The sequence below is a fragment of the Hetaerina americana genome, unplaced genomic scaffold, assembly GCF_022747635.1.
Source record: "Hetaerina americana unplaced genomic scaffold, ioHetAmer1.1.p SCAF_17, whole genome shotgun sequence".
NCBI classification, from domain to species: Eukaryota; Metazoa; Arthropoda; class Insecta; order Odonata; family Calopterygidae; genus Hetaerina; species Hetaerina americana.
In genome coordinates, this window is record NW_027286730.1 from 4,629,737 (window position 1) to 4,657,538 (window position 27,802).

Below are 27,802 nucleotides of genomic sequence, written 5' to 3' on the forward strand. Positions count from 1 at the left end.
TTTGAGTGCTTGCTTTTTTTCGCCATGTACTAAAAATGACTTGATTTACGTGAAAAACTTGTTTTTTCTTTCCAATTTTAGGAAATAATGTAGGATAATAAAAAGTTCTCTAATTGAGTTGCGTAACACATAATGTTATGTGAATGCCAACGTAGAGAGCACAACTCCCGGTCAAAATTCCGCACCCCCTAGTAATTGCAGAGCCTATTGGTCTTGCCACACCAAACACAAAATCATTCAACCAATTTGGAGATAGTAATAAGAACGTTACAGTTTATTAGCCAATAATTTAGAATCTCTTCTACTTTCTTTAGCGTGAATAAAATAGGCTTAATCATCAACTGAAACATCTACATCCCAATTGATGAAAAGTAGTTAAAAATGGAAAATAGACAAAAAATAGAATATTATCGAGAAAGAGTGCTCTCTCATTCCAAGCATTCAAGTTCAAATGCTTGAAATGGACAATGAAGAATATAATGAACACACGATTTATACGATAATATACGATACTATATATATATACAAAAGTAAAAAATGAACGATTTCAGCAGGGCCAGGAATGGAATATATGCAGATAATGCTTGGTCAACGATAACCAATAACAAAATGGCAAGAAAGGAACTAGGAAAAAATAAAAAGGTCTGTAACTAGCAAAAATTCGTGGAAAATTGCATTAAAAACGTACTTTGCCGTTTCCAATCATTAGCGTGTTCAACAGAAACCTAATTTAGACCCCTCCTCACTGTTACCAGCCTATGGAGGAATAAATCAAAATCTATAGCATCGTATTCAATTACACTATCTAGAAAAGTATAGTTTTTGTCCTCAAAGTTCTAACTCTAATGCTATTTTCTCTCTCAAGTTAAAAAATTTCTATTACCAGAAAAGGGATGGAAAGAAGATGAGTCTAGAAAGTAGCTGGCTCGGTCACGAGGTGAAGAATGCATGGAAATAGTAAAGGGTGGAGATAAACAGACTCTGCGGTAGGAGGGAAGAAAACATAGGAATGAGAGGAGTATGGCCAAGGAAATAGGGCGAAGACAACTCTGATCCTTATTGGCGTGTCACTTACGTGTAACTATAGAAAAATGGAAAAGTCTTTGTCTGAGGAGGGAAATTTCAATTTGAGAGAGAGGCATTAAATTAACTGTTAAATTTAATGCAACATGGTATTACACTAGGACTTGGGACTAGTACGATACAATGTTCGAAAGCACAGTATGTATTAAAAACACTATTAAAATAGGACTACAAATAAAAAGGTCTCCCACATATGTATTTTTTCCTTTCGATGGGAACGCTGTCGAGCGAATAAGAAAGAAGTGATTAATATCGATCAATTAATACACATCTATGTGGTATTAAATAAACATGACATTTAGAAAATGTAATTTTATCTGCGAAAAAATGGATGAGATGAGGCATGGATAGAATCCAATCAGCTTTTACTGCAATTTAATGGAAATCGGGGGAGCAATATATTTAATATAAATTCTTACAGAGATGAGTGTAGATATAATTATTATAACAGTGGGTAAGGTCAGAGTCTTTAACTTTATCAGCCTCTTTCCTGGCAAATCGTATTTCTTTCAGTTTGTATAGTAATTTTCACGCATTATTAAGCCCGATTTCCAGCATCTCTTCTTAAAATATGCTCCAAAATCAATAACAGTCACTAACAATACCATGGTAACATTGTGCACATACTGTCAACGTAATCAAAATTATGAAATATTGTAAACGCATTATTGACTTGCTTCTAGACTGCAACCACAGGCATTTTTTAGCTCATTGTTTCACCTTGATTATCTTAAAAATCTGTACCTTTTAAATAACTTAATAAAAACATATTAAGTGGCACTTTTATTTATACTACCTAGACTAATATTTTATTTTTCTATAAGAGCGATATTTTTCACAGCTAATTAATTTTAAGATTCATGCCATGGCCATTTATTGCATTATATTTTGTAACCACGCTATCAGATCCAAATTTCTTACTAATGCTTTGTACTCACAAATACACGTTTCAACATTAAAAATATGTATGCTATTATTAGCATCTAATTACATTTGTTCCATTTTCCAGGATATTCAATGGCATTCATATTTGACAATCAACGAGCGATATTTATTTCAGTATTACCCTGCAGCACGTAAGTGCATCGCCCTTTGGATACGAGTGTCTTAATTAGCGTGATGGCCATGAATTCTAATCCTACCACTAGTGTAATTACGAGGAGGTATCGCTCAGGTTTAACCCTTGGTCAGATATAACTCAGATATCTGGATTATTTCTTCTGTGATCAATTGATCGTTATGTACATAATGTCGTAAATTTTTCCTTTAATGTTGATTTTTTTAATTGCAGAAAGTCATGCATTGAAGTAACTCGCAGTATGGAGAAGAGAGAGGCACGCGGTATGATTACATTTCTTCATTTGCAATACTACATTGTCCGGCAAGTTCACGTTGAAATGATGGCTTATTATAAATATGATAGCTCGTCATATGACTCAGTTGAGAAGGTGAAACTGAATTTTCAAACTGGCTACATGCCCCTCATAAATGATCCAAGAATAAACATCACTCACGAACGATACTGCCACAGTGAAGAATGTGGAAGACGTTATCCTATTAAAACCGAAGAGTAACCATCTAAATAATCATGAAGGAGACTGATCTTAGTTAGGGTAATTGTTGGAAAATTATTAACGAAGATCTGCACATGGCAAAGGTACCAGTACGTCGGGTTCCAAGACCAATGACTCCTTTTCAGAAGCAAACACGGCGCAACCTGTCAAGAGAGATACTAAATCTTTTGGAGCAAGACGAAAAAGAGTTTTTGGTCGCCTGGTAACTAGGAATTATTAATCTTAGACCTACCAATGTGATCCAGAGGCCGAGATGAGCCATGAGTGGAAGCCGAGCGACTCACCTTTCACCAAGAAGGTGATGAAGTCTGCAGGGAAGGTCATTCTGTCTATTTTGTGGGACTGTCATGCAGTCATATTACAGACTACCTGGAGAAGGGTCAAACCATCATTAATGTCCATTACTGCATATTGCTGAATAAATTGCGTGATCCTCCGAAAAAAAAACAGCGCGGTATGATCACCAAAGACAACCGTCTTCTTGCCAACAATGAACCTACTCACTCATATCGAGATTCGGCTGAGGAATCAAAGCGATATGGAATTGAAACTTTGCAAAATCCGCCCCATTCTCCCGATCTCGCATCAAGCAATTTTTTCTTATTCCCAGAACTTAAAAAACTATTGCGGGGTCGGATATTTGACATCAGAAATGGTCTAAGAGGTGGAACAATGGTTTTCGACACAATCTGCTGAGTTCGATAATAACAGCCTTCGAAAGGTCAAGAAACGCTGGAAGAAATTTACATGTATAACTCTGGATAGTAAATATGCAGGCAATTCTTCAGGATAATAAATGAAAATTAAGTTTATACCTCAATAATTTTTATTAATAATTAAAACTTTACCTAACCCCATCATATTTTGTGTTGCTATAATTTAAATACCATTTTATTCTCTTTTACGAGTGGTGACCTAACAACCCCCACCACACGACCTTGCGGCGGCTTGCGAGGTATTATGTAGATGTAGAAGTAATAGATTTCATGATAGTACGATGCCACAAGATCTATAATAGGGTGGATATCCTTCGTTTTTAGCTTAGATACGACGTTGACATTGCACCAAATACGACCTACGTATTTTAACACACTCATCCTTAAGATGTTTTAGATGGTAAAGACTAATTAGGACGGTTTGCAAATTCCTTATGCCCACAAAACATGGTTTCAAATCTCCAAATCAATGCCTAACATCAGCTTTGATACATCAATTTACTCATAGATTATCTCTAGAAATGTAATCGAGAGCGCCGTCACGAAACTGACTTCCATGTGCTGTCAGCGTCTATATTTCGTGTTTTCGATATGGATGTGTACTTGTAAGATCGATCTGAGATATTACCTATAATACTTGAATTTTTCTTATTCCAATAATGTCTTCCGTTTATATTCCAGTTTTTGGTATGCCACTGCAGTACCGGCTTCAGGAAGCCATGACAGGCCTTCCTTCGGGTATATTTGGTATGCTGGGATGTTCTTCCAAAGTATGGGGCCCGTATGAGGGAGAAAATATTAAAAGGATAGATAAATTTCATCGAAATGTGGCCAGATATGTAGTTGGAGACATTAAAGTGGCGGAAATTTTAGGTATTCTGATATTGAAGATTGCAAAATGGAAGACTGAAGAGTAGGTTAGGTGCGATGTATAAAATAGTTAATAACGACGAAGCGTAGGAAGACTTTACGTAGGCAATAGATAATCCAAGTTTTAAGAGAAAAAACGCCCAGAGTTTCAAAAGAAAAATAATAATAAATAAAAAATGTTTTAAAAATTCATTTTTTAAATAGATTTATTATTGAAAGGAATAAGCTGCCTGGAGAACTCTTGTTTGAAGCGTAATCGCGTGTGTTCCTGCAGGGAAACATTTGATAGTGATGGGGGATTGGAATGCGACGATACGCGAAGGAAGAGATGGTGACGAGGTCGGGGACTACGGTTTAGACACGCGGAATGACCGCGGGGAGAAAGCAGTTGAGTTCTGCAGGAGATAGGGGCTAGTCATCACCAACACTTGGTTTAGACACCACAAAAGACGCAGGTATGCATGGAAAATGCCAGGTGACTCAGAAAGGAATCAGCTAGATTATATCCTGGTTAGACACAGGTTTAGGAACAGTGTGATAAATTCGCACAGCTTCCCGGGAGCGGATGCGGACTCTGACCACAATTTAGTTGTTATGAAATGTAGAGCCCGTTTCAAAAAGATAAGGCAGGGGCGGCGAGTTATAAAATGGAATGTAGAAGCATTAAATAGTTTGAAAAGGAAGGAATACAAACAGGCGGTAGAGGAAATCATGGAGGATGGTAAAGAGCTAAGTACTATCGAAGAAAAATGGGAAAGTATCAAGAAAGGGTTTTCTAAAGCCGCAAAAGACACTATTGGAACCGTTAACACTAAAAGGACTAGGAAACCATGGATCACGGATGAGATGATTACAAAGATGGATGAGCGGCGAAAATGGAAGAATGTAAATACAGAGTTAGGCAAAACGAAGTACAAAGAATTAAACAACAAATTGAGGCGGGCAACAAATAAAGCTAAAGAAGCATGGAGGAAGACGCAGTGCGAGGGTATGGAAAGTCTGCAGAGGAAGGGTGAAATCGGTGCGCGGTACAGCAAAGTTAAATCTTTATCGGGAAGTAAGAAAAGGAAATCAACGATAGCAGTTAGAGATAAGGCGGGTAAGGTAATAGTTGACGCAGGGAAGATCCAAGAGAGATGGAAGGAATATATAGAAGAACTGTATAGTAAAGAGCTTAGACCAAAGAAGTTAGACATGGAAAAGGAACATGACGTAGAGGAAGATAGCTTAGGTCCAGGCATATTAGACAATGAGATAGAAAGGGCATTAAGGGAGATGAAACTAAATAAGGCCGTGGGGGTGGATAACATTCCCGCGAAACTTTTAAAAGGCTTAGGAAAATGTGGGAGGAAGAGGCTATATGGGCTGATTCGTAGTATTTATGAGGAAGGAATCTGGCCGGAAGACTTTGTGAGATCAGTTTTAGTTCCTATTCCGAAAAAGGTAAAGGCTACATCATGTGAGGACTACAGGACGATTAGTTTGATATCCCAAGCAGCTAAAGTTGTTCTCAGGATCATAAACAAAAGGATAGAGAGTAGAGCAAATGATTACTTAGGAGATGATCAGTTTGGGTTTAGGAAGGGGAGAGGTACGCGTGATGCCATTGCAGTAATGAGATTATTAATCGAGAGGAATATAGAACACAACCAGGAGGTATTTGCCTGTTTCGTAGATTTCTAAAAAGCGTTTTATAGAGTGAATTGGGAAAACTATTTAGTATATTGCATAAATAAGAATAGGTTGGAGGGAAAGGAGACTAATCCGCAACCTGTACATGTCTCAGACTGCTAAGGTACGAGTGGGGAACAGGGAGTCCGGTTGGGCAGTGTTAGGAAGAGGGTGTAAGGCAGGGTTGCCCATTATCACCGTTGCTGTTCAACCTATATGCAGAGGAAATGATTATAGAGGCATGGGAAGAACTGGAGGGAGGAATGAAGGTAGGCGGGGAATTCATAAAATCAGTTAGGTTTGCTGATGACTAAGCTTTAGTTTGTCAGTCAGCCAAGGGGCTGCAAGCATTGCTGAGTGAATTGGAAATTCAGTGCGACAGGTATGGGATGAGAATCAATATTAATAAAACAAAGGTTATGCGATTTTCTAGAAAGAAAAAGGCTAAGCTTAACATTAAAATAGGAGGGCAAAAACTAGAGCAGGTAGAACAGTTTACGTATCTCGGAAGTGTTTTGGACCAACACGGTTAAAGTAGTAAGGACGTAAGGAGAAGAATTGCGCAAGGCAAAGAGGCTTTCACAAGGAGGAGGGAGTTAATGACGGGGACGTTGAGTAAAGGTGTTAAGAAAAGGCTCGTAAAAACTTTAATTTGGAGCGTAGTTATGTACGGCGCGGAAACGTGGTCATTGAAGCAGGAGGATAGACGTAGACTTGAGGCTTTTGAAATGTGGGTGTGGAGAAGAAAGGAGAAGGTGGAGAAGAATAGGGAAGAAAACAAACGAGGAAGTACTTGGTATGGTGGGCGAAGAGAGGGGTTTGTTAGGAGCAATCCTATGGAGGCAGGAAAAGTGGATGAAGGGGGTGTTGACCGGCAGTTGGATGTTGAAGACTGTGATAGAGGGTAGAATGTTGGGTAAACGAGGAAAGGGAAGGAACAGGATAGGGATGTTGGACGGGATGAAGGGAGGAAGAAAATACTCAGAGCTGAAGAGGGACCTGATGTAGAGTAGGATGTTGTGTTTTGCTAGGGGCCACAAATTATTTAATTAATAATTAAGTCCATCCAAAAACCTACCTTAACCGGAAAATTACCTAATAATAATATCAAAGTGCGTGATCATTTCTGGGTGATTGTACTACTAAGAGTTCAGAATGTTCTCGACCCGCTCCAATCACTTATAAGAAACTAATATTGCTATCAGACATTATAACGCTCCATATACAACTGGGCGTTAGAGCCGATTTTCTGTCAATTATGTTTATTATTGTGTCTGTGTGAGAATTTGGTGGCCTTTGGATCGAGCAAAAACTTATCTTCCTGCTAAATGTATGCATCAAATTTCACGTCATTGTCTATTAATGTATCGTGTCACTGTCAATTTTGGTGGGTAACACCCTATGGTGTGTTTACCTGCTGTGAAAACTCCGTGTTTGGTATTAACACAACGGGCTCAGCTCTTAAATTTTATCTTTAAAAGAAAAAAACATTAAAATTCACACTATCTAATGTATTCACTCAGTGAGCTCCTTACGTCTAGTACTATGCATACCCCAAGCAATATTCTGGACTTGAGCATTTTTTTTATGCTACGATGTAACTTTGCCAGTCCAGTGAACTTCTTTTGCCCTGCCTTAAGGCGAAAACAAACTACAGCGTTCGGAAATATTTGCTTTATTGCCATTGAAGAAAATTAAAACGTTATTCAAGGCTCATGACTTTTCATTTTTTACCGGGGAAAATTGATTATTTGAAATTTATTTTGATATCTTAACAATCAAGTACGACTTGAACGTATCACTGACAGTCTATAGTATTGCGGGTCGGATTGAAGATTTTAATTCGAAAAATTATTACCGCGGGCTGATAGTGGGGATTTATCTAGGTGATCCTCCGTCCATACTTTTGAAGAGTTGACAAAACTCTGAAGCTCTATAATCTTTCTTGAAGCGCATGCTATAAAAAATACTGGCATTTTGAGACAGCGGAAACCGTTATTTATCACATGTAATACTACCATCATTTATATAAACTTGGTAAATTTTGCAAACCTTTGAGATTTATAGCATTCGTACTTGAATAAAATTAACACTCCTAACATGCGTATTAAAATTAAGGTATGAAAAAATAATTTCAGTGCAGATGGCACTACTTGCCTCAAAATATGTAGCGCAAAGTGATGATTTAACATGATTTTCTGACTGAAATAGAGGTACTCGGAAATAACCGATGCGTCGAAAGAATTACCATCACGGCTGTAATTTCTCTTTTTCCAACACTTTCCGCGGAAAAATGCATCATCTTAAAAAATTAACAAAGACGGAGATCCGTACCAAGCTGCCACACGTAATTTAATTAAAGTCGCATGTCCGCTGAAAATCCAAGAAAACTAAAATTTTGACTGTTTACAAGGCCGCCTTCGTGGCTTATTTTCCACCGTAATTCTCATTCGATGTGCGAACTTAACACTGGAAAAATGTTGAAATCATGCGTGAAACTCTTCGGTTGCTATCGTGATTCCAAACGTTATATTTTATTTCCAAAACAGTTAATCCTATTCAAAAGACCGCTATTATTCAGTCACAAATCCATCCACTTTTCAAAAGTGAAGTTCACATGACAACATTAATTGCAAATGAACAAACTTTAAAATTTGTCTGTATGCTGGAAATTTGGAGATATACTAATGTATACAGTGGCAGTGAATTCTTCTCGGGATTTCATCCGGGTAATCTCCTCCATCTCCATCGCTGCCGACGTTTCGATGAAATCATTTTCCATCGTCATCAGGGCCGATGATGATGGCTATAGTTGTGCATCTTTTTGAGGTAATCGCGTCTCAATCACGTTTAAATTGAATAAGTGGTACAATACATTCTCGCAGAGGTAATATATTCACAAAATTACTTGAGTGCAGCGTCCTCGGTTAACAAACTTAATTCAACTACTAGAATATACCTGTTATTGGTGGACATCTATCCCTACTTGAGTATTGCTAAGAGATATTTTCAAGAGTCGGATGATTCTCCGAGTCATACAAAATGGCAGTCTGTATCAAACTTGTAACTTATCTTTTCTTTACAATTTCAATCAAAGTCCTTTTCATAAACCCTCTCCTCTTTGTAAGCCCTTCTTTGCACAAAGTTATTCTTCTTCTTATATCCCATCTCCCAACACGAGCTACAGGCTTGGCGTGGTGGAATGGCTCGTCAGATCAGATAATCCAGTGTGCGATAGTAATAGTGCGATAAAACCTCCTGACAGGGTCACCTATGCCACATAGGTTTAAGGGCAGGGTCAGAAGAAAGGTTGCCCGTGAGCATCTGACTCCAGCGCTCCAGTGGGACGGCCATTTGAGTGATAGTGCGAAAAATGTAAAAACACTATGAGTAATGCAACGCAAAACTACATAAATTATTTATCTCAAGACTTTCATGATGGGTGCTACAAGGTTTGTACCAAAAGATTCGGGAAAATAGATTTATTTCAGATATGCCTATAATGCCTCAAAATTCATAAAATTACATCCCTTGAGCGTCGTTACACTTTTGCCAGCGGCTTTTCCACGGCTCGAAGCCTCCCTAGTAGACGCATTCCGGAAGGTTCTTAAGGGTACGCGTGTAAGCTTCTTTGACTAAGGGTCCTTTGAGGGAGGATTACACCTTTGCAAATATGAAATAGTCGGCTGGTGCCAAGTCGGGACTGTAAAGGGATTGGGGAATCGTCGCGATACCATTTTTTCGTCAGGTCGTCGGTTACCTTAGAGCAGGTGTGGCTGGTTGCCCGTCAAGACCTTCGGGACGAGTTCAGCGTAGATCTTTCGCATCGCCAAATATTCAGTGATAATGGTGTGAAATGCCATCTTATCAATGCCAATATGATATGCAATCATGCGTACACTTAACCTACAATCTCAATTCGGCACTAATGCACACACTGCACGTTGTCGTCGGTTCTTGACGTTGATGGCCGTTCAATGCGGGGTTCGTCATTCACACTATCTCGGCCATCTTTGAAGAGTATGAGCTACTTAAAAATTGCATTTTGTGACATGCTTTCATCCTCAAACGCTAGGTAAATCTTACCCGTCTTTGTTCCCAATTTCCCCAGTCCAACATAAATTTGATGGCGTACCCCTGTTCAATCATTCGCTGCATTTTACACCTACACTGAGTCACGCTTGCAGGCAATTGGCGCTTGGCGCGGGATGAAATTCAGACGCCCTACCACCTAGTTTGCTCGGTGCAACTGTGACGTACAGTCACGCCCGGAAAACTTTTCCCGATAATTTTAACCCATACCGAGTATACTGACAATGAGTTTAGTCAACTACCTGACTAGGCCGATTCGACATCAATAGGAGGATGGGGAGAAGAGGGAAATGATTACTTATGGGATGATCCATTTTGGTTCAGAAAGACACGCGTGATTCCACAGCAGTAATTAGGTTATAAGCAGAGCGGAGAATGGAATACAGTTAGGAGGAATTTGTTTGTTTCTGTAGATGTAGAGAAGGCGTTCGAGTGAATTGGATAGGATGAATGTCATTGTCATTGGAGAGATATCACGTTAAAAACACGATTCAGCCAACGAGAAACCTCAATAATATATCCAACAATTAACAATTGATGCAAGCGTATAAATTAATCCTGACAACTACGGGACTAGTCCATTGGACCGAGTATTGTGCCCCGAAAGGGACAGGAAAGGTCCCCACGGGCGTCATCACACAAAGTAATCCCGAAATTCATGTACATTCGATAGCATAACAGAGAGAAAAGAGCCGAAACAGTTGAAATCATGGCTTGGAATAATAGGACAATGCTAAGAAATTGAAAATTAAAAAATATAAAGCAGGAGATAGAAAGAAAAATTTAAATAAAGTTGTGTGAGGTGAGATAGAAAGATAGCGGGTAGTCCTGGAGTAATAGTCATACAGTAACACGATAAACAGCAGAGAGGAAGAGAGCCTAAGATTAGGGATGATATTAGAATTGAACATAAAGATATGAAGAAGTATAACGAACGTAGAACAGGCAGGTGATAGAATGTTATAAGTAGAAGGAAAAACTGAACCAACAAAATAACCATTATTCAAGTCTTCACACCAAAAGGAATCATAAAGAGGATCAAATGGACAAGGTATCGAGTAACCAAAAAAATAATTGTAGGATTTCCTGTAAGAAAACATTTGATAGTAATGGGAGACAATAACGAGCAGGTAGGCAATGGAAGAGGGATTGTGGGGAGGTAGGGTACTACAGTTTAGAAACAAGGAGCGACTGCGTGGAGAAAGCAATACTGTTCAACAAAAGACACCGTTAAATCATAATTAACACAATTTTTAGAGCCACAATTTGAGTAGATACACCTGAAAAATGCCTAGGGATTCTGAGAGGCATCAGTTGTACTTTATTATGGTTAGGCACAGATATTGGAACAGTGCGATCTATATACACATATACCTAGGTGCGGATGTCACTAAAATGATAATTTAGTTCTCTAGTAATAACCTAAAACCCCAGATTAAAGAGAATAAAACAGAGATAACGATTTAGGAATAGGAAGGTAGAAAAACTGTTCGGGACGAAAATAAAGGACTAGGAGTCAATACAGAAAATCATGAAGGTGGACTGGGAGATTGGTAAAATAGAAGAAAAATGATACAAATTCAACAAAGGTGTATTAAGAGCTGCAAATGAAACTATAGGATGACTAAATAGGATTAGAACAACAGTTAATGGAAATAGAACCCAAGGGTTACGGATGAGGTGAACAGAAAACCAGCCGAAAGAAGGAAATGGAAGAATGTATGTACGAATACCGTATTCGGAGGAAGGAAGTACAAAGAGATGAATAATAAGTTGAGGTGAGATACAAATTAAGGCGAAGATGCGTAGTAAAAGAGCCAATGGGAGGTTACGGAGAGTTTTAGAGGAAGAAGGTGCGCCGAACAGAAATATTAAAGCACTATCAGGCATTAAGCAGGGAAATTCCTTTTATACATCCATGGGTATGGCAGTCGTTTCATAAGTATTAATTGATAAAGAAAATATTTAAGAAATGTGGAAAGAATATATAGAGTAATTACATAGTAAGAATATTAAGCCATCAAGTTTATATATAGAATGAGAATATGACGTAGATGAGGATACCTTAGGTCCCAGTGTATTTGATGGCGAGATAGAACAGGCAATAAAGGATATGGAATTTAATAAGACTGTGGAGATACATAATGTCCCCGCGGAACTATTTGAGGGTCTAGCAAAACGTGGAAGAAAGAGTTAAATTAGCTAATTCCTAGCATTTATGAGAAAGGAATACGGCTCGAAGATTTCGTCAGAACATTGTTAATTCCCACCTTAAAAAATGGAAAGGTAGCCAAATATGAGGGCTATAAAACAAAAAGTGTAATTTCGCAGAGAGCTAGAGCATTTTTTATTATCATCAGTAAGAGGGTGGAGAGGAGGTGAAATGATTACTTAGGGTATTATCAGTTTGGGTTCAAGAAGAGGAGAGGAATGCATGATGCCTTAGCAATATCAAGTTCACTAATAGAAAGGGACATAACAGTACAATCACGATCAATTCTTTTCTTTCTTGAATTTCAATAATACGTTCAATAGTGTTACTTGTGTAGAATCAATAATTGAATTCCAAAATATATGAGTATATCAGATAGATGGGTGATTTATACGCAAACTTTACAAGTCTCAGACTGCTCACGCAATCAATCACAAATCGCAATGACGAAGGAAAGCAATCAAACAAGAACAAGACATGGTGTGACAGGGGAGAGGATTTTTGGGGAAAATCATAAGTAACAAGAAAGTGGGTTACAAGCTATTTTGATTCGCGATGGAAAACTAAAGACTCAAAAGGATAGAAATGTTAGGCGGGCGAGGTAGGGAGAGGAAACGTACAGGCATGTTGTATGGAATAAACGGAGATAGAATGTATGCGTAGTTGTAGAAAAAGGTATTGAAGTGTGGGGCATCGGTGAAGAAATATATTGGTGTTCAATCTATGACCATTCAATACTTTTCTTAAATGGTGGACTACCGAAAAATGTAGGAAAGGAATCAGTTAAATAATAATTTCCCACTGAGGGTCTCAAATAAAACAGTAAATTGAAGAGGGTATTTTGGCATCTTCTATTCTTCTAATTAAACCCCAAACCAACTTTATAACTTTGGTCCATACGTTAACATCCCCGCCCTTCTGACTTCACAACTGTGCGAGACTACTTGATGAGTGGCCGTGGGTGTATAGATCACTTTTTGACGATAGTGTGAGTGATTTTTTTAGATGGACTATAATATTAGGAGCATAGAAGTAATAACCTAAAAAACAGATGAGCAACTAGATGAGAGTAAGGTGATGAAATCAAGTCGACATTGGATAATAGCCTTAGCCTCTTAGAAATAATCAAATATATGTATCTACGACGGTGGAAACCTACTAGAGGACTTAGAGAAGAGTGTAATGGTTGCAATTCCGAATAAAAGAAGAACACAGAAATGCCAATAACTAAGAGCATTGAGCCTCATATCTCACGCGTCTAAAATACTCAATCAAATAATTGATTAAATAATAAAAGAAAAGGTAGAAAAAAATCCGTATGAAAATCCGATTCGGACTCACGAAAAATCAAAGAGCAAGAGAGGCACTACTCAGCTTGAGGGAACTTGGCAAAAAAATGATCGATCTAAACAAGCCTATAGAGTATGTGGCTTTTATAAACAATGAGGTCTTCGACAACGTCAAATAGAATTAGAAAGATAATAGACGCGTTTGGAATGGGTTAGAACGATAGAAGAATAATGCATTGCCTCTTTAAGAATCAGGTAACAGCCATGAAAATTAAAAACGGAAGGAAAAGAGAAGCAAAAATACACGAAGAAGTTAGACAAAGTTTCATCAAAGAAAAGAAAACTAAAATCCTTGGGAGAAAGCTGAAAGCGGATATAACGATTTGATGGAGGTACAGGATGTATACTACAGTGAGTGGAATCTTTTATCTACCTGAGTGGCAGTATAACTAGGTATGAAATTAGTTAAGGAAAGCATATCTTAATGTAAGAAGGCATTCATGAAGAAGAGGCAGACGCTATAGAACCTGAGCTTCCAATCAGAAAAACAGTCCATCAAAACATATGAATGGAGCATGGCACTCGACGAATCAGATACATAGAACATTGGAAAAGTGGACCAGCGAAGAACGGGAGCCTTTGAAACATAATACTGGAGGAGACTGCTCAAGATTTAATAGAAACATAAATGGAGAACCTAGGAAGTAAATGGAAAACCAGAAGAGGAAAGGACCATACAGAAAACTCTATGGCAAAGAAGAACTAGATGGATTGGACTCACCATGAGGAACTATGGATTAGTTAGAAGCATAAAAGAAGGGATTGTGAGAGATCGATACATTTTGTGAGAAAGACCAAGAGACAGGTACGTAGGACAAATTAGGAAGAACGTAAGTAAAATAGAGTATCCTTCAGAAGGTGAGAGAATTAAGACTGAATAGAGAAGAATGGAGAGCTACAGTAAATCTATCATAGGAATGAAGTATTGATTATGACGAAATAGTAGTACAACCGTTTATTTGCCTGATTTTGCATTTGGACTGTAGTATCATAGAAATTCATGAAAATTCTGGAGGAAAAAACCCGACTTTTAGTGACTATTGGGAACTGTAGTATTTTGATTTTTCCTAATTAGATCAATACTCTTTTAGACTATGCAATTTAAGCATTAAAGAAAGTCAGTCCTTAGTACTATACCTACTCCAATTCACGCCTGTTTCAGAGGCCATGTTTCCGCGCCGTACAAAACTACGCTCCATATCAAGGTTTTTCCAAGCCTTTTCGTAAAACCCTTAGTCAATTTCGGTCCAAAACACTACCGAGATAGGTAAACTGTTCTACCTGCTCTAGTTTTAGCCCTCCTATTTTTAACATATCTTAGCTTATCTATTTCTAGAAAATCACATAACCTTTGTTTTGTATACATTCATTCTCATCACATACCTATTGCACTAACTTTCAAATGCACTCATCAATTCTTGCAACCCCTTGGCTAACTGACAAACTAAAGCTTGATCATCCGCAAACCTCATTGATTTTATGAATTCCACACCAACTTCCAATTCTTTCTATGCCTCTCTAAACATTTCCTCCACATATATTTTGAACAGCACAGACGGTAATAGACACCCCTGTGTTACACCTCTTCCTAACACTGCCCATCCGGTCTCTCCATCTGCCAATCCCACCTGAGCAGTCTGAGATATGCACAGGCTGCGGATTAATCTCCTATCCCGCCAGTCCACTTTTTTATTTAATACATTCTATCCTTTTTGATACAGTCATTAATTCTATCCAATTAACTCTATAAAACGCCTTTTTCAAATCCTAAAAACAGACAAATATACCCTGATGGTGTTCTATGCTCCTACAAGCAAACTTTTGCTGCAATGGTATCACGCTTGCCTATCCCTTTCCTGAACTCAAACTAATCATCCCCTAAGTAATAAGTAGCCCTGCTCTCCACCTTCTTGTTGATGACCCTGAAAACCACTTAAGCTGCGGGTGAAATGAAGCTTACTGTTATCTAGCGCTCATATATAGATGCCTTTCCCTTTTTGGAATATTAACTAACTCTGATCTGAGAACATGTTCCGTCCAAAGTCCTTCCTCAGAAATGTTACACAATCTTCCATAAAAATTTTTCCTCCCACCTTTCCCTGAGACTTTTCGTACCTCCGCGGTAATTTTTTCTAACCTTACGGCCTTATCAGATTTCAACTCTCTTAATGCCCTTTTTATTTCGCCATCGAAAAAGTCTGGACCTAAGGTATCCCCTTCTACGTCACGTTCTCTCTCTATGTCAACATGTAATCTCTCTGGTCTAATTTATTCACCATACAGTGCCTCTTTATATTTCTTCCACCTCTTTGATTCTTTACCGGCTTAACTAATATTTTTCTTGGCCTATCTTTGATAGTTGAAACAATGTTTCCTGCTTCCATCCAGACAGTATTTTAACCTTCCTTTTAGCGCACCAATATCACATTCCCTTATTAGACTTTCCATATCCTTTCACTGTCTTCCACCACGTTCTTTTTCTCTATTTTTTACCAGCCTTAGTTTATTATTGAACTATTTATACTTCTATCTACCAAACTTTGTGTTTACATTACTTCCTTTCCTTCTCACACCTATCATTTCAATCATTTGGCCAATAATCCATTGTTTCCTTGTCCGTTTCCTATTTGTTTACAGTTCCTGTCGTTTCGCTTGCGGCCCTCAATATCGCTTCTTTGATATGTTTCCATTTTTGCTCTCTAGTACCCAGCTTCCTGCGTTCACTCATATTTTTCTATCCAACGCGAGGAGATACTCCTTTCTTATCGTTGCTGTAAATTCTTCCAAATTTCATTTTATTAACCTTCTTCGCTATTTTATCTTTTTTAATCGGACCCTACCCTTCAGTATTATTAAAATTTGGTCTGAGCCCGCATCTGCTCCCGGGAAACTGCGATTTAATAACTCTGTTCTTAAACGTGTGCTAAATATAATATATTCTGAGATTTTTCTGAATCCCCTGGCATTTTTTTATATTTGCCTCAATCTTTTATGGTGCCTAAACCATATATATTTGCAATGATTAACCTCTGCCTCCTACAGAGCTCTATTGCTTTCTCCCCGTGGTCATTCTTTATCGCCTAACCGTAGCCCCCTGCCTCACTACCACCTATTCCTTCACCTACCGTCACCTTCCAATCCCCCATCACTATCAAATGTTTCCTTCGACAATTATGACCGATTTCTTATTATTGTTAACTGCATTTCAGAAATAAAGGCAGAGTTTCGTACCATGCCAAAGTTGGAGGATAAGTTATTATTAGGAATAAATCATTTAATCCTGTACGTTGGTTATCAAAGAAGCGTCAATATTTTTTCGAGGAAAAGTTGAACTTTATGGAGAACAGAATAAGCTAGATGAATAATTATAATACCGAATGACAATGTAATATTAGGTCCATGCAAAATTACTTGAATACCTATTTTTAAAAGAAAAAAATAAGCCTAGAATTGATGTTGGGGCCCAAAAGCGAAGTATTTAAAATCATGTTCTATTGTTTCAAAAATCTTTTCCTACAAAGAAATTCCTAATGGCCATTTTTCCCTACAAGCAAATGCTATTGATGAACTACAGGATAAACACGAATTATTTCAAATATATCTAGGCTATTGCTGTGACACTGAGGCAGGTTCATGGATCATGGAATCTTAAGAATCATGGGATTGAAAAATAGCATTTTACCTTCATCTTGTTGATATCTCCAAAGCGTAACGACGTGTCATCAGCTAATGTAAATGTCGCATAGACTATCATATTTCAAAAGCACACTTTCAGCCATTCCAGTCACGTTTCAAGCTAATGTTTTAAGTAAGAGCAATATTTTATTTAGGGCCATGAACGTCCATCTTCTAACTTTATTATCAAATAAGTCCGATAAATACAGAAAGCTTCTAGTAAATGGAAAAAATAATTCATTATGTAAACAAAAATTCCTGTTTTCAATCACAAAGGTCAAATGGAATAAGTATTCAAGGTAAAAATGAATCGTTAGCGAGTACTGATCTTATGGACCCTATCACAGCAACCATGCAAAGAAATTGGCAAATTTTGTAACATCGAACAGAGAACAAAGTAGTTTGAACCACATTTTCTATTAATGAATTTTTTTCTAGTTAGTATCAGGGTTTGATAGTTTCAGAAATAGAAACACATATTACAGTGGATTCTCCATCGTAAAGATAAACATTAAAGGGTTCATATCGATTATTGTTAATCATTTCAAGCACTCCACTTTAGTTATAATCCCTTACATGCATTTCACGGAACCAAAGTCAAACAATATTACATAAGTTATTATTAAATTAGCATTTACCATGACCAGTGGATTTAGTGCTCGATGCTGTAATTTTATTTCAAGAGCAAATCTGAGGTGATATTTTGCTCTATTTAGACCTAATTTGAAATATACCGCAAGCATTTGGGATCCTTGGCAGAAAGTTTGGAAAAAAAGTTAAACAAGGTCCAGAGAAAATCCACCAGATTCGTGAAAAATTTTTACAATAAGAGGACGAATGTGACAGGCCTTTTAGGGGAATTATGCTGGGAGCCACTTGAGATGCGAAGAGAACAAGCGAGACTGAGACCTTTAGAAAGGTTCAGAAAAAACGAGTTTAGCAATGACTCTAAAGGAATCATTATGGCCCCACACTATTTAGGTAGATCAGACCACAAAGATAAAATAAGGGAGATAGAATCCAGTACAGATAGATATAAAATCTTTCCACAGAAAATCAGTAATAATAATATGAAGAAACCAAATTCATCATAGAAATATTAAATACATTTAATTTACAAGTCAGGGCAAGATTAAAAGTTGCGTAGACATAAGGTATACGTTAGTTGATGGCATATGTATTTTCAAGTAAGTTGCAAATATTTTTGCATGAATATATACGACTTTGTGGGTGTATATTGGCATGAATTTGTTGGTTTTTCATGAGGTTTTATTCTCTCTTACGGGTGGTGACCTAACACACCCCGCCACACGCCCTTGGGTGGGCTTGTGGGGTACTATGTAGAGATGTGATGTAGAATTATGTCTAATAATTGTTGACGGTGGTTTTCAAGTAAGCATTAATGGGAAATCAAATAGCCAGCTATAAGTTGGTAAGCGGCAATACATTACTTTTTCTAGTGATCATTCTACTTCATTCCAAATAACGAATAAAGATCCAATCGGAATTTGTTTACCAAACATCACCATGTTTACCCCCTAGAACCTATATTTCTCGCCGAACAAGATTATGTTTACGATTTTGTAGCTAAAAGAGCATTCGAGAAGACGTAAAATTTCTTAACCTCCATTTTCTAAAAGCCAGTTGTTTCGACGAAATTGGGATTTGACCAGCCTATGTCCTATATGCTCCTATGTCTTTTCAGTTTTTCAAGTTAAGGGAAACATCAGCACTCCTATATTTTTAATACACGTTTATTCATTTAAACACCAATTCAAGGACTACATTCAACATATATATTAAAATATAATTTTCTATTCACTAAAATTGCATCACAAATGCACTGTTTATAATAGTAAATTTCCCAATTATTATCGATAATATCAGAAATTTTTAATATATCTTTGAAGTGCTTAATATCAAATATATGTTTCAACTGGTACGTTACTTATGGCATTAGAGTAGTTGCGCAATAGTATGTAGAGCCATGGTCAATCAAAAACCTAGACTACTGCTAATAATAATGATAAAATTTACTCTCGCAGAAATGAAAAAATGGGCATGAATTGGTAGAGAAACTAGATTTAGAAGATACTGAGAGAAAATGGGATGTTAAAGGCTGTGAAAATAGGATAATAATGCGTGGTAAAGGAAGGAAAATCATATGCATTTTTAACGGCATAAAGGAAGACATATAGTATGCGGACCTGAAAAGTGGCTTGCTGTTAAGCAAGGTGTCCAGGTATTTATTATACTCGTAATCAGGGTTTATATAAGTAGAAGTTTTTATTTATTTGTGGAACCACGACTGTATACAACATTTTGCTGACTCTAGCAAATAATACCTCCGATCGGTAAACTACTACCATTAATAATAAACCTGATTGATTCACAATTCATCTGATACACGAGGAAAGTAAATTCTCCCGCTTCACGCCGAAGGTTAAGAAACAAAAGCTATTCTTTGTCGACAAAAAAGTAGATAGAATTTTGCCTTTCATCCGCATCCGATGCAGAAAAGGTTTCTGTTCCGGCGCACAGGCCACTGCGCTACCGCGAAGCTAAAACACGCCCAAGTTTCAGATTCACTGGTTTCGCCACATGTAATGCATCAACATGGAGAGTAAACACGATTCTATGTCACCCATTCCCCTTATTTACATTTTCTTTCCCTTTCCGGCGTTAAATATTTCCCTCTCATCGGTAGAAAGTGGCTATGGAGAAACAATGAATACGGATCCCCAGATTTAATGATCATCCCATGTATGTATCCTGAAAAGTCAACGACCCAAATTAATTGGCAGATAGAAAAAGAAAGCGCTCAAACTCTAACCTTACACAAGTGAAATAGTCATTCTTTTACGCGTATTACGTTTTACTCTAACTACTCGTTTATTCAATGCTCCCCGAATTGCGGGAGAAATCCTTAAGTAACTCTGACAATGGCGCTCCGGTCAATGCATCTAAAAGTATCAACTGCCGTAGTCGTCGGGCGCATTCTGTGATGTGCAACGCGCACTCCCGCTGATCCGTAATTTGATGGCTCAACTCCGTCTCGGGTATGGGTGACATATTGACTTTGATGGTTCCAGCAATGGGAAAACTAGAGACAAGGAAAATAAGCTAACCGGATCCTTTAGGTCAAAGAGATTACCATTATATCGCGGAAAGAAAGCAATAAAATTTGACAGAAAATTCTGATACTTAGGCGTATGTGATATGAGTATCAAAAGTTTGTATCGTGATGAACATTTTGAAGTTTCGTAAAATATGTCACCGACTTAGGGCTGATTAGACTTCTCCCACAGTTGCTAATATATTAATTTAGTGCAGAAACTGTTGTTTGTTTCACGCAATTTTTTTTAACTTTTCAGGACTTATGTGCGGTATAACTTTATTATACTGAATATGTTTGCGTACATATTCAATTTAAATAGATCCAACAAAGTTACATTCCAAACCGCATATTTATCTAAACATTTGGAGCTCATTGAAGAGAATGTTTTATGCTACAAGCAGTTACTTTCTGAGTGACGGCATAAGATTTAAAATTCAAAGCCTAAAACAATAATTAGGTCTGTGTAGTGCGATTAAACTAGACAAATACTTTTTAGTTCCTTCTATCACTTTAGTGAACAAGTGTACTACTTGTACCTACTTTCCGCTCACAAACATGAACGTTATACCTCAATGAAACAACCCTTTCTGAACAGTGAAATATACCGCCAATGCTGAATCTAAGTTGTTATTAATATTGAACTTAAGGATCACAATGAAAACACATGCACTATCACGGACAATGAAATGCAAAATGGTGTGTACCTACAATACTCATTCATTATTCATTCATTGACCTTTTTCCCTCGAGAGAAGCCGTTGTTATTGTTGGTGATTTCTACGATTATTAGTAGTCTTAAATTGCAATAATTACTACAATTTCATAAAGCATTGCTTCATATATCATGACATCAACTTTTTAGCTTGAAATTCATCGTATGTATCCATGCACTTTGGTGAAAAATAAGGAATAGAAAAAGGCATATATTTGAATAAATATAAATATTATAATAAATATTTATTATTAGATCATTTAAAGTTACAACATATGACGTTATTCAACAGTATGGAGGACCTATTAAAGTTACATAAAAATGATGGATTACACGAGTAATGAATTGTCAATCAACCGCATGAAATCCCATGAATCATTTTACATGAATACCAATTTTACGTCAATCCCGATAGTAGTAGCACATATTTTTATGTTTAAAGGTCTGATATGTCCTAAAAAACTGTTTAAATGCACCTACGTAAAGTTATCTGGTCATTAACAGCGACTGAATTAACTAATGAATTCTTCTATCACCAAGTCCAACTGATTAAAAGAAAACTAAATTCCTACCGTGCTTCAAAAAATGTTATAATGCGGATACACATGACTATTCGCAAAAAAACTATGCGTAGGAAATGTAATTGAGCATATATTTATAAGATTTGCATCTTCCTAATATGCAATTTTAGAAAATAAATATTATACAAAAGCTTTCATTTTTCAGGTAGAGTTCTCTTTGTAATTAACCTATCATTGTGTAATTTAGTTTTGGCATTAGATTTTTACTCAAGAAAACTGGTCTGATGTAAAAAAAGTTTTAATCTTCAACTTTATTAATTCCAAGGGTCATCATTTCTGTATAATTTGACTCTTGAGTACTCTTTCATAGGCTTGATAAGGTTTAATAACTTTATTTCATACTGTAAAGTTAATACCTCTAAAAATAAAAATATTGCGAAAGAAAAATTCAAATGAAATAATAACAAAAATATTTGTCGGACAAACATTAACGTTGCTCTTCATTTACTTGAGAGAAGATAAGAAGAGAAAGAAGTGGCGGAAAGATTTTTCTAAGAAAGTAGAATACTTGAATTAAGGAGATATTGAGAGTCAGTTAGATGCCATAGACCACGATAGCAGGGTGTATATTAGTTAAGAAAAACCTAAGGTGAAACAAAGAATTTTTAACCTCAAAATGGGGTTTTGATTATATTACATTGAATAACTATGAAATTACGCAGAGAAATATTAGGTGGCGCTTCAAAAATTCTTGATTGACATGTTTACCCTTCATTGGCTTCCCGAAATATGATTCTGCACTTGACTTTCACTATTCACACTTATAACAAAAGAAGCAACACAATTGACCTCTCTAGTAATATTTCAATGTATCACTGCCAAGATTATGCATCATACATATATGCTTTATATCCTAATTGTAATATGGTTTCATTTCCTTGGCTTAAATAATTGTAACATAGAAATGGTCAGCTAGGTAACATTTACCAATGACAGTCAAAACAGTACACAGTATTATAACTAATGAAATGTATGCGCCACATGGCCAGATATCCTCAATGTATTACGTATAAACTTTCATTTGCCATATGAAACATATGAAAAGAACCGAAAATGGAAGGATTGAGAATTAAAATTCCTTAATTATTTAAAGTATTAAAATATAGCATATAGTTTTGTTTCAATTATTTTCCCTCTTTTCCCACTAATTATACTCTCATAAAACGAAATTCTGATTTAGTATTTTCATTAGTATATAAAGAGTAATTTCTATTTCGAAGCACTTATGGAAGGAAGGGATTTTAATGTTAGCATCTTAGGAACTCTTAGAAACGTACAAAACAACATTAAACAAAAAATAGGAAATCCAGCAAAATATGCAGGGAATCATAACCGCCCAGGTACCGAGAATTAAACTATTACTAATCAAATAAACATTTTCACGAAAGTAAACATCAATTTATTTTTTAGCCTTCGCTTCACGAGCGACGAACAGGATTGGTGTCACAATTGTAATATTTTGTACACCGATGTATTTTTAACATTTTGAGCGAAAAAACCTTCATCAGTCCCTTCCTTCAGCTGCGATCGCAAATGGTTAAAATGATTTTTTTTAAAAGCACTATTAACATTTCTATGGTATATGAAATATACCTACCGTAGAAAAGGAGGGAAAGAAACAATTTTTGTATTAACTTATAACATAATGCCAAATATAAAGGGGGACGTTTGGGATAACTAAATTACTGTCTCAATTTCGGCCTCCTATACGTTAAAAAGCTAATGTCATGATATCAACATAAATAAAAGACACTTTACACTAAAAATTGAGTCAATTAGTATAACATTCATTGACCCAACGGCTTTGAAGCCCTATGAACGAAGTTATAACTTTCATTCCAGATCGTAATGTTTAACTTTTGGTAATTCACTTCTGCAATATAACTTACTCCAAAATTCACGACGCAAACTTTTAGTTTTCACACAATGTGTTGAAATTTCCTCTCTGAAAGCTTTCATGGTGGAATAAATGAAGTGCCGAATGATGCAATAAAAGTTCACGCCCATCCCAAAAATTTATTGATTTTCTTTCAAAAACAGAGGTCTCATGCAAGCATCATAAGAATAAGAGCACCGTGAGCATCCATGCAATTCGCACTTTAAATCCCTTAACCTGGTTCTCTGCGGTGCTAAGCATAACCAACCAAAACATAAACGCCCTCCGTATAGCAGCGCCACCCTTGAAAAGCTCCAAGAATTTCCTGTTTGCTTCCGGACAACCTAATGGAACGTGAAAATTCTCGTGCCATAACGAACAGATAAATAGGAACCGTCGACCTCTTCCACAGAAATCCGATAGTTTTGGTAGAAGTACATGTGAACACCAACGTGAAGGAAATAAAATTTATCTCGTGTTCATATCCACAAAGCGATCCCACGATATAAAATTTCCTAGGCAAGGAAATCAATATTTCCAATGCTAAAATATTCATTAAAATTGTTTCAGTCTTAACAGCAGACATATTTCCTCACCGAGCGTTCTCAGCATAGCACTCCTAATTGTAATGCAATTAACGAGCACGGTATGTAAACAAAATGCTAAGGAATAGCTTTAATCCAAATTATAAACAAATAAATGATGACTAAACTACGACATACTCGTAACTTGCACATTGCAAACCCTCATCCATGAGATAAAAGAATGATTGGAATGTAGATAAATCAGATTATTATAACAATATGGCTAAAAGCAGAGATGACCAAAGATTAACGATGATCAAAGATAGTTCAAGGAAATGTTCTTTTTATACAATGCTCAGAGGCGTAAAGTGATGTAAACTGCGACTCTTTCGGATGATTCTAATTGACTGATAAATTATTATCAGAGGAAACATTAGCCATCTTGAGAGTGACACGAACTCAGCGCTGGAGAATATTCCTATGGAAAGCAAGAATCATACAGGTAACGAAGTAAAGAAGTCTAATCGAAACACATTAAATCTTCGATCTTTTAGCGGGCTTAGGCGACGCTAGAAGATCGAAGTAGAAAATAGGCAAGAAACGCAGCCATGGAACGGTATAGGACTTAATTTCTGGGTGAAATTTTTTCCTTCTCATGTTTATTAATGTCACCCTGCTTTGAAAATATCTATGAAAAAGTCATAATAAGTATCCTTTACCCATCTATCCACAGTATGTCCTATTATCACCAATCAAAAGTTCAAATGTTTGAACTTCTATGCATCTGCGCGACGACGTTCAACTGCTTGCGTAGTGCACGATTATGGACTTCCTTGAACGAACGAACCTATGTTTACAAATCACTTGAACCCCTAAATACGAAGAAAATGAAATTGCGACGTTTTCCTTGCCACCAAAAAATTAATCCAAAGATATCGACACTGATTGAAGGAGCATAAATCCTCAAGGTATAGAAATGATTGATTCGAAGCTTATATATTTAGTCGTACCTCGCCGCTCCATCGTTCACCTGTTATACTTAGGGCTTCCGACGAGAAAACTATCCAAACTGACCTCTCGCTTTATGACGATATCATCATAGACCTAACAGGAAATATCCCGACTGAGATTTCCTTTCTTATCAGCACCGAAATCATATAGTTCTCAGAAATTTCCGGGGATCTGATAACTTTGAGAAATGAGGGAGTATTTAGCACGGACCAATTGTAAACAAGATGTGCTATCTGTTGTTGCTTGTCTGGCCCGGTGAAATACAATTGTGCAAAGTTTATTATCACACTGAAACCCATTAGCAGCATGCCATATGAATTGACTGCCCATAAAAATGAGCCAACATGCAGCCTGTAAGCGTGACGCGTTATGATTTCAAGAAAGCGTTCAATCAATCAAAGATGATATTATCAAATTGTCCACGGAGGTTTTCACCATATTTTCCCTCACTTAGTGTATTAATACGTCCTAATTCTGAATTTTGGGGTTCACGAAATTTAAGAACATGTAAGCCAAGGAGCAAAAATGCACGGGAGTATGAGATGTTAGTGCTCACAGAGGAGAGCAGAGAAAAGCCTTGACATGAGCTTTCAAACGTGATAAACGAGGAAAAACGAGCCCTGCAATCGTTTCTGGTCGAAAAGGTTTACTTTCCGGGCGCATTCCGCAATTCAAGAACATGAACGGATTACGACGCAATTGAAAATTCCCCAAAGACTTTCCGCTCCCTCCGCGCCCCCGAAAAAAGAAAAAGAGAGAACGCAAAACACCCGGGACGGCGTTTAATTAGCCCCTTCTCTCCTCGTTTCGTGAAGCGGGGGAAGGCGTTGGGAAGAAGTGGAAGTCGAAAGAAGGAAGGAGAAATGCGAAAACCAAGCCCACGGTGCCGAGTGAGAAATTTACTTCTTCCCAATGTTTACAATATTGATCTTAAAGGCTAAGGTGCGGTCTTTCCCCCAACAGGGTCACACCCCCTACCACACACTAAACCCCCCCGGACACCCCGGAGCTCTTCAACTCGTCAAGGCCTCGGCCGACTCCTCCCGTACGCGAAGAGAGATGCTTTGCGGATGGACGGGGATGCGGAGGAGGAAGGGGAACGGAGTGAGGGTCACAGACGTGAGAAGGGTAATGCAAAATCGCCCCTCAACCCGTTCCGGATGGACCGAATCCTGGCAACAACACCGCCCCTGAAAATTGGAAGACCCAACCGGAAAGAGTGACCCTAGATGGAACGACAACCGGCAAGCACAACTTTCGTCCTACTCCCCCGGCCACCCACCAGTGCGCCCCTTTCATCAACACCACCTTCCCGAAGGTGTTCCATACGATACAAAATAACAAGGGTCAGATATCCTCCCCGCTTCGTCAACAGAAGTCCAATAATTTATCCTGGTTCCCTGCCCGGACTCCCTCTCTCTCCCTCCCACCAGCAGCCTGGAAGGAGTACGACGCCCTCCATCCCACTGCTCCACCCCACTGCCCCTCTGGCTCCTCCAGTCCCCTCCCTCCTCTGTTTTCCGCGAGGAGACAAAAGAGCATCTACGTCGTGGGAAACGCGAGGGAGGACACCCACCGCACTCGACGCCCACGCACGCGGCCCGGAGTCTCCGGAGGGCCTCGCTGCTGCTGCAGCGGAGCAGGCTCCGCGAGGAGAGGAGGCGGGTGGCCCCGGCCTGGTCGGCCCGAACCCAAGAGGTCATCCGGGGAAGAGGGAGAGAAAGAGAGAGAGAGGGGCCACGTCTTGGGAGTAGGACCCGCCCTCGCGAGCCATCCTAACCTCCCTCGCTCCTCCCCCCGCCCGCAACCCTCTCGCTTCGACCCTCCCCGCCGCGTTGAAATACAAATACACCGCCGTGTTTTCGAGAGAAAGTGTGCTGTTGTTTGTGCGCAAGGGCCTTCCCTCTTACCCACCCGAAGCGAAGGGGTGTCCCGGAAAAAAACTCTCGCGGTCCCGCACAAAAGGGGAAACGCAGCGGGGGGGGCAAGGGGGAAGTTGACCCACGGGGACGCGCTGGGGGCGTGTGGAGAAGAACGACGACGGGGGCGGCGACGGCACTCACCTGAGCAAATGGACGTCCTCCCCCGCGCTCTCGACTCAACGGGACGGGGCGATTTCGGATCCCTTCCTCGTTCAACCCTGAACTCCTCGGGAGAAGAAAAATACCCTGCCGTCGCCCTCTTTATTCTCCAGGCGAGGGAGGAGGCGGGCAGGGGCGTCTTGCAGCGGCGGCGGCCTCTCAGCGCTGCTCCCCCGCGAAAAAAAAACAGGAACCGCGCCTCTACTCCTCCTCGCTTCCTCCTCCTCCAGCACCAACACCAAAAAACCACAAACGGACACCACTCCCCTCCTCGCCCCCCCTGGCGGGCCACCACCACGCGCAAAGGGGCGGCCACTGACAACGACACTGCCCTCCTGCACCACCACTGACCATCGACTCCGCGGCGCGGCTTTACCCGGTCGTCGAACGCGGGTGTGCCCCAGTCCTTGCCAGCGGAGGGAGGGGAGAGGAGCGAGTGAGTGAGCAGGCGGGAGGGGCGGGGAGGGAGGGAGAAAGAGAGAGAGAGAGGGAGAGGGAGGGAGAGATGCAAGCGAGAGAGAGAGAGGATAGCGCCAATCCGCGCCGGGTGCCGTCTTTCGTTTTTTCGTTCCGACTCCACCGTCGGCGGCGCTACAACCCCCAGCAGCAAGACACCCTCTCCGCACCTCCCTTCCCCTCCCCTCCATCACTCCTTCC

At 38.7% G+C, this 27,802-nt stretch overlaps 1 protein-coding gene across 1 annotated transcript in view; it reads right to left on the minus strand.

Annotated features, from left to right (window-relative positions):
* LOC139687156 (protein still life, isoform SIF type 1-like) overlaps positions 1 to 27,436 on the minus strand; it is a 298,610-nt gene extending 271,174 nt beyond the window's left edge. The window contains exon 1 of the mRNA XM_071584289.1: positions 27,128 to 27,436. The gene's annotated coding sequence lies outside the window, so the exon portion shown is untranslated. The remainder of the gene's footprint in view (positions 1 to 27,127) is intronic.
* Between the last annotated feature and the right edge of the window lie 366 nt (positions 27,437 to 27,802).